This window comes from Hyperoodon ampullatus, assembly GCF_949752795.1.
Source record: "Hyperoodon ampullatus genome assembly, chromosome: 1".
NCBI classification, from domain to species: domain Eukaryota; kingdom Metazoa; phylum Chordata; class Mammalia; order Artiodactyla; family Ziphiidae; genus Hyperoodon; species Hyperoodon ampullatus.
In genome coordinates this window covers 151,558,902-151,573,151 of record NC_136914.1, presented here as the reverse complement: position 1 = coordinate 151,573,151, position 14,250 = coordinate 151,558,902, and positions in this window count along the sequence as shown.

Genomic DNA, 14,250 nt, shown 5'->3' with positions numbered 1-14,250 from the left:
ACTTAAAAATGACCATGGTTAAAGATTTGATGAAAGTTCATAATAATGTAATTGACAAAGAAATTTATTTATTTATGAGATATACATTTTAAAATAATAACTAGAATTATGACTTGTAACATTATACCAGAACATATAAGATTTTTAGAAATTTCATGCAATGTCTGAAACATTTATATTAATATATTTCCATACAAATAACCCAAAGAAAGTTTAGTATTAATTGCTTTTTTTGTTTGTTTTTTTATACTGCAGGTTCTATTAGTCATCAGTTTTATACACATCAGTGTATACATGTCAATCCCAATCGCCCAATTCAGCACACCACCATCCTCACCCCTCTGTGGTTTTCCCCCAATTGTTCTCTACATCTGTGTCTCAACTTCTGCCCTGCAAACCACTTCATCTGTACCATTTTTCTAGGTTCCACATACATGCGTTAATATACGATATTTGTTTTTCTGACTTACTTCACTCTGTACGACAGTCTCTAGGTCCATCCAAGTCTCAACAAATGACTCAATTTCATTCCTTTTTATGGCTGAGTAATATTCCATTGTATATATGTACCACAACTTCTTTATCCATTCATCTGTCGATGGGCATTTAGGTTGCTTCCATGACCTGGCTATTGTAAATAGTGCTGCAATGAACATTGGGGTGCATGTGTTTTTTTGAATTACGGTTTTCTCTGGGTATATGCCCAGTAGTGGGATTGCTGGATCGTATGGTAATTTTATTTTTAGTTTTTTAAGGAGACTCCATACTGTTCTCCATAGTGGCTCTATCAAGTTACATTCCCACCAACAGTGCAAGAGAGATCCCTTTTCTCCACACCCTCTCCAGCATTTGTTGTTTGTAGATTTTCTGACGATGCCCATTCTAACTGGTGTGAGATGATACCTCATTGTAGTTTTGATTTGCATTTCTCTAATAATTAGTGATGTTGAGCGGCTTTTCATGTGCTTTTTGGCCATCTGTATGTCTTCTTTGGAGAAACGTCTATTTAGGTCTTCGGCCCATTTTTGGATTGGGTTGTTTGTTTCTTTAATATTGAGCTGCATGAGCTGTTTATATATTTTGGATATGAATCCTTTGTCCATTGATTCCTTTGCAAATATTTTCTCCCATTCTGAGGGTTGTCTTTTCATCTTGTTTATGATTTCCTTTGCTGTGCAAAAGCTTTTAAGTTTCATTAGGTCCCATTTGTTTATTTTTGCTTTTTATTTCCATTACTCTAGGAGGTGGATCAAAAAAGATCTTTCTGTGATTTATGTCAAAGAGTGTTCTTCCTATGTTTTCCTCTAAGAGTTTTATAATGTCCAGTCTTAAATTTAGGTCTTGAATCCATTTTGAGTTTATTTTTGTGTATGGTGTTAGGGAGTGTTCTAATTTCATTCTTTTACATGTAGCTGTCCAGTTTGCCCAGCACTACTTATTGAAGAGACTGTCTTTTCCCCATTGTATATCCTTGCCTCCTTTGTCATAGATTCATGGACCAAGGTGCGTGGGTTTATCTCTGGGCTTTCTATCTTGTTGCGTTGATCTATGTTTCTGTTTTTGTGCCAGTACCATATTGTCTTGATTACTGTAGCTTTGTAGTATAGTCTGAAGTCAGGGAGTCTGATTCCTCCAGCTCCAATTTTTTCACTCAAGACTGCTTTAGCTATTCGGGCTCTTTTTTGTCTCCATACAGATTTTAACATGATTTGTTCTAGTTCCATAAAAAATGCCGTTGGTAACTTGATAGGGGTTGCATTCAATCTGTAGATTGCTTTGGGTAGTATAGTCATTTTCACAATATTGATTCTTCCAATCCAAGAACATGGTATACCTCTCCATCTGTTGGTATCATCTTTAATTTCTTTCATCAGTGTCTTATAGTTTTCTGCATACAGGTCTTTTGTCTCCCTAGGTAGGTTTATTCCTAGGTATTTTATTCTTTTTGTTGTAATGGTAAATGGGAGTGTTTCCATAATTTCTCTTTCAGATTTTTCATCATTAGTGTATAGGAATGTAACAGGTTTCTGTGCATTAATTTTGTATCCTGCTACTTTACCAAATTCATTGATTAGCTCTAGTCATTTTCTGGTAGCATCTTTAGGATTCTCTGTGTAGAGTATCATGTCATCTGCAAACAGTGACAGTTTTACTTCTTCTTTTCCAATTTGTATTCATTTTATTTCTTTTTCTTCTCTGATTGCTGTGGCTAGGACTTCCAAAACTTTGTTGAATAATAGTGGTGAGAGTGGACATCCTTGTCTCATTCCTGATCTTAGAGGAAACGCTTTCAGTTTTTCACCATTGAGAATGATGTTTGCTGTGGGTTTGTCATATATGGTCTTTATTACATCGGGGTAGTTTCCCTCTATGCCCACTTGCTGGAGAGTTTTTATCATAAATTGATGTTGAATTTTGTCAAAAGCTTTTTCTGCATCTATTGAGATGATCATACGGTTTTAATTCTTCAATTTGTTAATATGGTGTATCACATTGATTGATTTGCATATATTGAAGAATCCTTGCATCCCTGGGATAAATCCCACTTGATCATGGTGTATGATCCTTTTAATGTGTTGTTGGATTCTGTTTGTTAGTATTTTGTTGAGGATTTTTGCATCTATATTCATCAGTGATATTGGTCTGTAATTCTCTTATTTTGTAGTATCTTTGTCTGGTTTCGGTATCAGGGTGATGGTGGCCTCATAGAATGAATTTGGGAGTGTTCTTTCCTCTGCAGTTTTTTGGACGAGTTTGAGAAGGATGTGTGTTAGCTCTTCTCTAAATGTTTGATAGAATACATGTGTGAAGCCATCTGGTCCTGGACTTTTTTTGTTGGAAGATTTCAAATCACAGTTTCAATATCGTTCCTTGTGTTTGGTGTGTTCATATTTTCTATTTCTTCCTGGTTCAGTCTTGGAAGTTTATATCTTTCTAAGAATTTGTCCATTTCTTCCAGGTTGTCCATGTTGTTGGCATAGAGCTGCTTGTAGTAGTCCCTTAGGGTGCTTTGTATTTCTGCTGTGTCTGTTGTAACTTCTCCTCTTTCGTTTCTAATTTTATTGATTTGAGTCCTCTCCCTCTTTTTCTTGATGAGTCTGGCTAATGGTTTATCAGTTTTGTTTATCTTCTCAAAGAATTAGTTTTTAGTTTTATTGATGTTTGCTATTGTTTTCTTTGTTTTTATTTCATTTTTTTCTGCTCTGATCGTTATGATTTTTTCCCTTCTGCTATCTTTGGGTTTTGTTTGTTCTTCTTTCTCTAGTTGCTTTAGGTGTAAGGTAAGATTTTTTACTTGAGATTTTTCTTGTTACTTGAGGTAGGATTGTATAGCTATAGACTTCCTTCTTAGAATTGCTTTTGCTGCATCCCATAGGTTTTGGATCATCATGTTTTCATTGTCATTTGTCTCTAGGTATTTTTTGATTTCCTCTTTGATTTCTTCAGTGATCTCTTGGTTATTTAGTAACGTATTGTTTAGCCTCCATGTGTTTCTGTTATTTATGGTTTTTTCCCTGTAATTCCATTTCTAATCTCATAACATTGTGGTCAGAAAAGATGTTTGATATGATTTCAAATTTCTTAAATTTATTGAGGCGTGATTTGTGACCCAAGTTGTGATCAATCCTGTAGAATGTTCCATGCACACTTGAGAAGAAAGTGTAATTTTATGGTTTTGGATGGAATGTCCTATAAATATCAATTAAATCTATCTGGTCTATTGTGTCATTTAAAGCTTGTGTTTCCTTATTAATTTTCATTATGGATGATCTGTCCATTGGTGTAACTGAGGTGTTAAAGTCCCCCACTATTATTGTGTTACTGTCAATTTCCTCTTTTATAGCTGTTAGCAGTTGCCTTATGTATTGAGGTGCTCCTATGTTGGGTGCATATATATTTATAATTGTTATATCTTATTCTTGGATTGATCCCTTGATCATTATATAGTGTCCTTCCTTGTCTCTTTTAACATTCTTTATTTTAAAGTCTGTTTTATCTGATATGAGTATAGCTAATCCAGCTTTCTTCTGATTTCCATTTGCATGGAATATCTTTTTCCATCCCCTCACTTTCAGTCTGTATGTGTCCCTAGGTCTGAAGTGGGACTCTTGTAGACAGTGTATATATGGGTCTTGTTTTTGTATCCATTCAGCAAGCCTGTGTCATTTGGTTGGAGCATTTAATCCATTCACGTTTAAGGTAATTATTAATATTTATGTCCCTATGACCATTTTTTAAATTGTTTTGGGGTTGTTTTTGTAGATCCTTTTCTTCTCTTGTGTTTCCCACCTAGAGAAGTTCCTTTAGCATTTTTTGCAGAGCTGGTTTGGTGGTGCTGAATTCTCTTAACTTTTTCTTGTCTGTAAAGCTTTTGATTTCTCCATCGAATCTGAATGAGATCCTTGCAGGGTAGAGTAATCTTGGTTGTAGGTTCTTCCCTTTCATCACTTTAAGTATACCATGCCACTCCCTTCTGGCTGGTAGAGTTTCTGCTGAGAAATCAGCTGTTAACCTTATGGGAATTCCCTTGTATGTTATTTTTCGTTTTTCCCTTGCTGCTTTCAATAATTTTTCTTTGTCTTTAATTTTTGCCAATTTGATTGCTGTGTGTCTCGGCGTGTTTCTCCATGGGTTTATCCTCTATGGGACTTGCTGCACTTCCTGGACTTGGGTGGCTATTTCCTTTCCCATGTTAGGGAAGTTTTGTTTTTTGTTTTTATTTTTATTTTTATTTTTTAGGTGTTGGGTGTAGGAGTTTATTAATTAATTTATTTTTGCTGTGTTGGGTCTTCGTTTCTGTGCGAGGGCTTTCTCTAGTTGTGGCAAGCGGGGGCCACTCTTCATCGCGGTGTGTGGTCCTCTCACTGTCACGGCCTCTCGTTGCAGAGCACAGGCTCCAGACTTGCAGGTTCAGTAGTTGTGGCTCACGGGCCTAGTTGCTCTGTGGCATGTGGGATCCTCCCAGACCAGGGCTCGAACCCGTGTCCCCTGTATTAGCAGGCAGATTCTCAACTACTGCACCACCAGGGAAGCCCATTAGGGAAGTTTTTGACTATAATCTCTTCAAATATTTTCTCTGGTCCTTTCTCTCTCTCTTCTCCTTCTGGGGCCTCTATAATGTGAATGGTGTTGCATTTAATGTTATCCCAGAGGTCTCTTAGGCTGTCTTCATTTCTTTTCATTCTTTTTTCTTTATTCTGTTCCGCGGCAGTGAATTCCACCTTTCTGTCTTCCAGGTCACTTCTCCATTCTTTTGCCTCAGTTATTCTGCTATTGATTCCTTCTAGTGTAGTTTTCATTTCAGTTATTGTATTGTTCATCTCTGTTTGTTCTTTAATTCTTCTATGTCTTTGTTAAACATTTCTTGCATCTTCTCGATCTTTTCCTCCATTCTTTATCCAAGGTCCTGGATCATTGTCACTATCTTTATTCTGAAATCTTTTTCTGGAACGTTGCCTATCTCCACTTCATTTAGTTGTTTTTCTGGGGTTTTATCTTTTTCCTTCATCTGGTACATAGCCCTCTGCCTTTTCATCTTGTCTGTCTTTCTGTGAATGTGGTTTTTGTTCCACAGGCTGCAGGGTTGTAGTTCTTCTTGCTTCTGCTGTCTGCCCTCTGTTTGAGGCTATCTAAGAGGCTTGTGTAAGTTTCCTGATGGGAGCGACTGGTGGTGGGTAGAGCTGACTGTTGCTCTAGTGAGCAGAGCTCAGTAAAACTTTAATCTGCTTGACTGTTGATGGGTGGGGCTGGGTTCCTTTCCCGGTGGTTGTTTTGCCTGGGGCGACCCAACACTGGAGCTTACCTGGGCTCTTTGTTGGGGCTAATGACAGACTCTGGGAGGGCTCACTCCAAGGAATACTTTCCAGGACTTCTGCTGCCAGTGTCCTTGTCCCCATGGTGAGCCACAGCCACACCCCGCCTCTTCAGGAGACCCTCCAACACTAGCAGGTAGGTCTGGTTCAGTCTCCACTCGGGTTACTGCTCCTTCTCCTGGGTCCCGATGCACACTACTTTGTGTGTGCCCTCCAAGAATGGAGTCTCTGTTTCCCCCAGTCCTGTCAAAGTCCTGCAATCAATTCCCACCAGAAGTCTGATTCTTTATGAATTCCTCCTCCCATTGCCAGAACCCCAGGTTGTGAAGACTCACATGGGGCTCAGAACCTTCACTCCAGTGAGTGGACTTCTGTGGTATAAGTGTTCTCCAGTCTGTGAGTCACCCACCCACCAGTTATGGGATTTGATTTTACTGTGATTGCGCCTCTCCTACCTTCTCATTGTGGCTTCTCCTTTGTCTTTGGATGTGGGGTATCTTTTTTGGTGAGTTCCCGTGTCTTCCTGTCAATGATTGTCCAGCAGCTAGTTGTGATTCTGGTGTTCTCACAAGAGGGAGTGAGAGCATGTCCTTCTACTCCGGCATCTTGTTTCCTCCCCTCTCTGATAATTTCTTCCCTGTAAATCATAACTGTTTTTGTGAGGCTAAAATTAAATGGATGATTCAGTATTTTCTTCTCTGGTAATTTCTCTAAGGAAATAATCAAGGATCTGTGCAAAAAGTTAGCTACAAGGATGTTCATTACTTATTGTTGATAAAATAAAAGTAACAAGAAACATGCACGTTCACCAATAGAGAATTGGTTAAATAAATAACTGTATATCATTTGGGTAAATAGTTTAGTATGTGGTTACTGAAAGTAATGGTATAGGAGGATATTGAAATGAAATTTGTTTATTATATGCCAGCAAGTGAAAAAAAACAACTTATATAAGGGAACATATAGTATCATCTTATTTTTGTTTTATGTCTGTAATTGGGAGAACTGAACAGCGAGTTTTTCCTTCCTGTAGATGAAGAATGATAAAAACAAAAGATCCTCAGCATTTCAAGCCTCTCTTATGAAATAATCAGTAAAGGTAACAGGGCTCTGTCATTTTTCTAGTAAGCTTGGAGGAGAAGTAGGAAAGAAGCCAAATCCGTTAAGAATGAGAAAGGCTATTGGTGATCATGAGGCAACTAGCAATGTGTTTCCTTTTGTCAATGAAAATAATCAGTAAACAATCTATTATAAGAATAGAAAAGAGTTTTATTTGAGACAAACTGAGGACTAGCTTGGAAGCCCACTTCCCGGATTACTCTGAGAAACTGCTCTGGAGTAGCAGAGTTTTCAGCACAGTATTATATCTTGTCAGAACAAAGAAACGAACACTAAACACATCAGGGTTACATTTTCTCAAAGTTTCAAAAAAAAAAAAAAAACCGTACATCATGTACATAGCAAGTTAGCATGGCTGTTCACCTGGGAAGGGAGTATTATCATCAAAGGATAACGAGCACTGGCATGCCAGGAAGAGAGGCATTTAATCTTTGTTTTTTAACATGGACTTTAAAAAAAAATAAATTTATTGATTTAATTATTTATTAATTAATTTTTGGCTGCATTGGGTCTTCTGTGCATGGGTTTTTCTCTAGTTATAGCAGGCGGGGGCTACTCTTCGTTGCGGTGCGCGGGCTTCTCATTGTGGTGGCTTTTCTTGTTGAGGAGCACAGGCTCTAGGTGCGTGACTTCAGTAGTTGTGGTGCGCAGGCTTCAGTAGTTGTGGCTCATGGGCTCTAGAGCACAGGCTCAGTAGTTGTGGTGCATGGGCTTGGTTCCTCTGCGGCATGTGGGATCTTCCTGGACCAGGGACAGAAACCATGTCCCCTGAATTGACAGGTGGATTCTTAACCACTGTACCACCAGGGAAGTCCAACATGGATATTCTTTACTTATGGTCATTGTGTCTTTTTCTCTAACAATTAAAGCAGATGTACAGTGTATGTTTGATAGGCCACAAACAGGCTGTTTTAGTTAGCATCAAACTGAAGTTAACTCATGTATAAGCCAGAATGACTTCCCCATATCTCAATGTGTGAAAATTTCTTTTATCACTTTCTGTCTTGGAAGAATTAGTATTTGTTCTTGGGAGGGTGTGTGTATTCATGCTTTTAACAGATATGTTTTAAAAAAAAGAGAAAAAAAGAGTGAATGTGGAGCACAAAGGTGGGATTAACTCAAAAGAGAAACTTGAGGTTTCAGGCTGCTGGGATCTGGAGCTTCATAATCCCTCTATCTTTTCACTCCCTTTTTCCTTCTTTCCTGCCAAGTGGCATCATTGAATCAGCATAGAAATCATATAGGAAACATTATACAGTTGACCCTTGAACAACACGGAGGTTAGGGATGCTAACTCTCCATGCAGTCGAAAATCCTTGCATAATTTATAGTCAGCTTTCCCCATATACACGGTTCCTCCATATCCGCAGTTCTGCATCTGAGGATTCCAGCAGCCAGGATCCTGCAGTGGTGTCATGTTCACTACTGAAAAAAATCCACATGTAAGTTGATCCATGCTCTTCAGACCTGTGTTGTTCAGGGGGAAACAGTACGAGACAAGGAGGCTTCTGCAGCCTCCATGCCTCAAACCCTGGGGATGGCTCTTAGGGAATGGTAACAGATTGGGTGGTGAGAGACCACTTTCTTGACGTCTACCGAATGTGAGATATGTTTACCTGTGTAAATTTTAAGGAGTTTGTTGGCCTTAGCATGAGTCAGAGAGCAGAGCAGCCAGTTTAAGAACAAGGTAGACGCCCACAGCGGCCATCTCCTGGCAAGGGGCCCTCTCCTGGGACAATTTTTATCACTGAGCCTGTGACAGAGTAGGTACTTGGTCAATGTTTCCTTCTGTTCTTGTTTCCTGCCTGTAAGGGCATTTAGTTTTGTTTTGTCTTTCCCACTCATCACGTTCAATTGCCAGCCCGGTGCCTGTTTGCCATCCCAAAGCACTTCATTCTCCCTGTCTCTTCATATATATGTAAGCTTATGCCTGTGTATATTCAACGTATCTTTTAGCAGAGTGGTCTCAAGGTGGATGAGCTAATTTTCTTACAATCTGAATGAGGGGAGGTGGGAGCGTGAGATCAGTGGTCACTTTTCAAATTTGTCCTCTTAGCCCTGCACCCTAGAGGGAGGGCCTCCCTCATAGTTTGAGTAACAGGGAATCTAGTTCTTTTGTTTGGGGGTGAAGAGGTGCTTATGAATATATTCAAAGAGCAAATATGAGAGGAAGGTAAAGTCTGAGAATTAAGCCTTTTGGAAGAAAGACTGTGGTGACCAACCCCATCTTCAGTGGAAGATGCCTCTGAGTCACCTATATTTGCGACTGTGATACAAAAAGAGCATTGTACACATAACACCACGTCATCACTAATCAGTTCTTCCCACACACCAGCAAACTTGCTTCAGACCCCGCAGGAATAGGTTCTAGAGATCTGCCTGTTCTTTTGTTCACTTTGTGGAGCAGAATCCAGTGGGTGGATGGTGAATAAGGCCTCTGATGTTTACTTAGTTGTTACACTCCCCGGGCTCGACACCCCACTTTCCTACTTTACTTATTTAAAGTGATAAAAAAAGAAAAACAGCACTGAAGAAATTGATCACTAAATGTGGTTTCAGGCACCAAGTGTTCTTTACTTTTTTTTCCTTTTTTTTCGAGTTTTTCACTGAAGTTTGGGCAGGGTGTCTGGAGGGCTTAAATGGGCCCTTTTTTGGGGACTGGAGTTCTTGGAAGAACTTCCAGTGGAGTGAAATGACTAAACTTTCTTACTCCCAAGGAGTTCTGTTGGGGGAGAATTCTCTAGCACTGAATTCACTGGGCACATCAGGAATATAACACAAGAGAGAGGCTTCTGTGGATGAGATGTAGAGTTTGGAGGAGATAACGATTCATTTTCTTTTTCTTTTTTCACCATTCTCATTACATGTATAGAATAGCAGCTTTAAAGGGGACGATAAAAACAAAGATTTTTTTTTGACCTTCCCAATGTATTTGTTATACGACAATATTTGTTCCTAAACTTTTTGAATGTTTGATCCAGTCTCTGTACAGGTCTCCTCCCTTCTGTAGACACCCATAGTCTACGGGGAAGTAGCCCACCCCTAGCCCTGGGGCAGGTCCTTATCAGTCTAAGCTGAACAGGGTAAGGCATGTGATCTAAGAAATATTTCTTTGCTGGGGGGTGAGGGTGGCAGGTAGAGGAGAGAGAGAACAATCCAACCTTCCATTGGATGTTGTCCTGTTCTGATGTGTCACTAGAAACCATGTCATGTATTTTGGGACCTTGAGGTCTTTTAAACTGGATTATAAAGTTTATACCCTTGGAAGGGCAAGCTGAAAAATGTTTATGTTGTTGTCACTGAATTTATCAGGTTGTTTATCCAGATTGTTTATCAACCCTAGAACTAATTCATCCATCTCTCGTTCTGTGAAATAATGTATTTTCCTTGTTAAGCTATTTGGAATTCAGTTTTCTGTTCCTTTCAGCCTAAAAAAGTTCCAAATTTGTACATTGATGCTGAAAGTTTATTCTTTAACTAAAGTTTTTTTTTTCTTTCTTCAAGTAATTATGATGTAGGCGGTTCACAACCCTTGGCATTACTCTGAGACAACTCATATATGGGCTGGGAGCCTCATCTTTTCTAACTGTAAAAGAGGAGAGCAATTCATTAATTTATTTGTTCAACTACAAATTATTAAGCACCTACTATGTTCCAAACACAGTTCTACGAGCTGGGAATATATCACGAAGAAGAAAGACAAAAATCTCCACTCTCATAAAATAGATAAAATGAAGAAACCATATGTTAAATAGTCATCGTAAGGAGAAAAAAAAATTGGGGAAGGAAGATATGAAGTGTCCTGTAGGAGAGTTAGGTCTGATGTCTTGGATAAGATGGTTTGAAGTCTTAAATAAGATGGTCAGGGAAGACTTTACTGAGAAAGTGACTTAATTTTGCAAACAAATAAGTAAGTGAAAGAGACAGCCACTTGGATCTCTGAGGAAGAGTGTTTCAACACAGGAAAAGACAAGTGCAAAGGCCCTGAGGTGGGAGCATGCTAGCATGTTCACAGAGGTAGTGATAAAGGTAACGGAGCAGTATCAGGTCCAGCCTCAGAAGGCCACTCTCAGGACTTTGGTTTTCACTCTGAGTGATAAGAGGAGTTACTGGAGGGTTTTGTGCAGAGAAGTGACATCCTTTGACTTCTATTTGAACAGGCTCATTTCTAGCTGCTACATCAAGAGTAAACAGAAGAGAGATAAGAGTAGCTGAGAATCCAATTAGGGGGCTATTCCAATAGTATAGAGAACACGTGATTTGGCCCAAGGGAGGTAGCAGAAGCCATTGTCAGAAGTGGTCAGATTCTGGTTATAATTTGGAGATAAAAATGACGGGATTTCAAATAGAGGAATTAAGAGAGACACCAAGATTTCTGGCCTGATCAGAGGAAGAATTAAATTGCCAATTCTTGAGATATGCAAACAGCTGTAAGGGGAGCAGGTTTTGACACAGACGATTAAAAGCTCAGCTTTGGACATTTTGGGATGCTTAGTAGATCTGCAATGTAGATTTTAGGTAGGCAGTTGGACCTACATGTTTGGAGTTTAAGAGAGTGATCCAGGCTGGAGATAACGACATATTTGAGAGTCATTAACATAATTTAAAGTCATTGAGATTGGGTGCAATTATCCTGGGAAAGAGTGAATATAGAAAAAAATAGAAGCGTTCCAAAATTTAAAAACCAGGTTTTTGAAAAGGGACCAGTTAGAGATTAGGAAGAAGCATCTAGAACGGTAGGAAGAAAGTTGAGCAAGTGTATTGTCTGAAGGACAAGAGAAAAATGTTTCAAGATTGAGACAGGAAGCTGTGTCAAATGCTGCTGAGAGAGCAGGTAAAATGAAGACTGAAAATTGGTCCCTGGAATGAGTAACTTTGGGAAAAACTGCTTTGTGGATTCGTGAGAGTGGGCTTAAGGGGACAGGAGGAGCGAGGTGACAGACAGCAAGCGCATGCAGGCCTTTCAAGGAGTCTGGACATGAAGGAAAGAAACGGGGCGTTGGTGGGGATGTCTAGTGTAGAGGAAGCAATTTATGATGACGGGGTGAGGCGGGGAGACTTGCAATGCCTGCCAGCAGGTGTGAGGGGGAAGGGTGTTGGCCTCTGCTAGGTGCACAAACTATTTATCCACAGCAACGGGAGAGAAGACCAGGTGCGTAGACAGAGATGCAGAGATGGCTTTATTTCTTGCTGTGAAGTCAGAAGCCAGGTCCTCAGGAGAACATTTCAACTTACTTTTGAGAATTGTTTTATTTGACAGAAAAGCAGAAGTACCGTAAATACTTCGTGCTGCTCTCTCAGGCCAAGGTGTTTTATGACTGCTTATTGTTCTGATCACGGACACATGGTTTAGTGTGCTGATATTCATTATCTTTTTTTTTTTTTTCTTGTGGTACGCGGGCCTCTCACTGTTGTGGCCTCTCCCGTTGCAGAGCACAGGCTCTGGACGCGCAGGCTCAGCGGCCATGGCTCATGGGCCCAGCCGCTCCACGGCATGTGGGATCTTCCCGGACCGGGGCACGAACCCGTGTCCCCTGCATCGGCAGGCAGACTCTCAGCCACTGCACCACCAGGGAAGCCCTCTCTCTTTCTTTCTTTTTTTTTTTTTTTTTTTAATAAATATATATTCTCACTTTCATCTGACAAAGGAAACCATGGAAACTGAAACATTTGTAGAAGTCAGTAGAATTTTATTTAATGAAATCACTCAAAGGTTGTGCTTTCTGTGTTCACCCTTACATTATATATAGTTTTTATTTACAGAGATTCAAAATTTCAGTTACTGTAGGCTAAGATTCCTTGAGTTTCCCTAGAATATACTGATTTACTCCATTTCATTTTCCCTAATTTCGGCTAGATTACTACCTTGTTATTCCTCATTTTGCTGCTGAGACATTTGAATATGAGTATATCCTTAGCAATATCAGTAAATCTACATAAACAGGGCAGCTCATATCAAAATAAGAGTTCTATATGCTTCTGAGTAAGGAATAACTAGAACATTGGGAGTATTACTATCAGTGATTAGAACAGTTAGAGCTTCTGCCATTGAATATTTTCCACCAAATAGTATTCTAGGTACTCTGTACCTATTATCTCTAACCTTCACAATATCCTTATTGTTTTCTTTTTTTCTTCTCATTTTATAAACACGAAAATGAAGGTTCAGAGGGAAGAGGCAAATTGCTCAGTGTCAAAGACAACAACGACAGAACCGAACAATAAACCCAGGACTCCGATTGCACTGTGAGTTTCCCATTTATGGTTTGGCCACAGTTCAGCAACTACTAACAACGTCTCCCTTCCTGGCCCTTATATGGAGCCACGGATACAAACACACAGTTCTTGCCTAGAGAGGCATTACTCCAGTAGAGTAATGTATTTCCAAAACAATGTGGTTGGTGGAAGAGGTGAACACAAAGTATTATGCCAGTACTGAGAGAAAGAGAGAGAGAGCGAGCAAGCGAGCTTAGAGCATGGTCTAGGGAGGTTTGCTGGAGGGGATGATAGTCTAAATTGAATTTCAAGGAATGAGTAAGAATGAAGTTGAAGAAATAGGGGAAGAATATTCTAGAAACATAAACGTGTGGGGCTTTTAATACACTCAAGTTCAAGTTGAGGAGTAGCGGGAGATGAGGCACTTGCCTGTATGTTAGAGATGATAACACAGAAGTATTATAGGGTCAGGTTTGGGTTAAAAATGGAATCTAGCTAGCAGCCATGAGAAAGATGGAGTGGAAGGCACCTTTAGAAATTTTTAGGACTCTTATTTTAACTGCTTTGTTCTCAGAAAAATTTCCCTAGGAGACAGATTTTGTGCACACAGTAAGTAAACTTGTCATTATCATCACCAAGTACATTCTTAGAAGGAAGCTCAGCTCAGTAGCTTCATCTTTATGTCAAAGGTAAATTATGGACTAATGAGACCATATAGTGCCATTGGCACTAGCCAGTGTCACACATGCATAAATAAATACAGTACCTCTTAAGAAATAAAAATGGACACATTGTCAGCAGAAATCACAAATTTATTAACTCTTAAATATATCAATCAGTCATTTACCATTATGGCAAGAAATATATACAGTGTCCCACGGTAAACTGCAGTGTTTCAAAATGAGAGAAGATAATTAATAAATGTGTAATTTAATTGTGGTGGAGAGAACAAATCACAATTTCCTCACGTCTTAGTGTGGAAGACAAACTTGATCTACAGTAATACTTCAACACCACATGCTAAAAGTGTAAAAAAAAAACACTCTATACCTATTTTTTAAAAAAAATACATGTATGCCACGTATAACTGCTGCACAAAAAG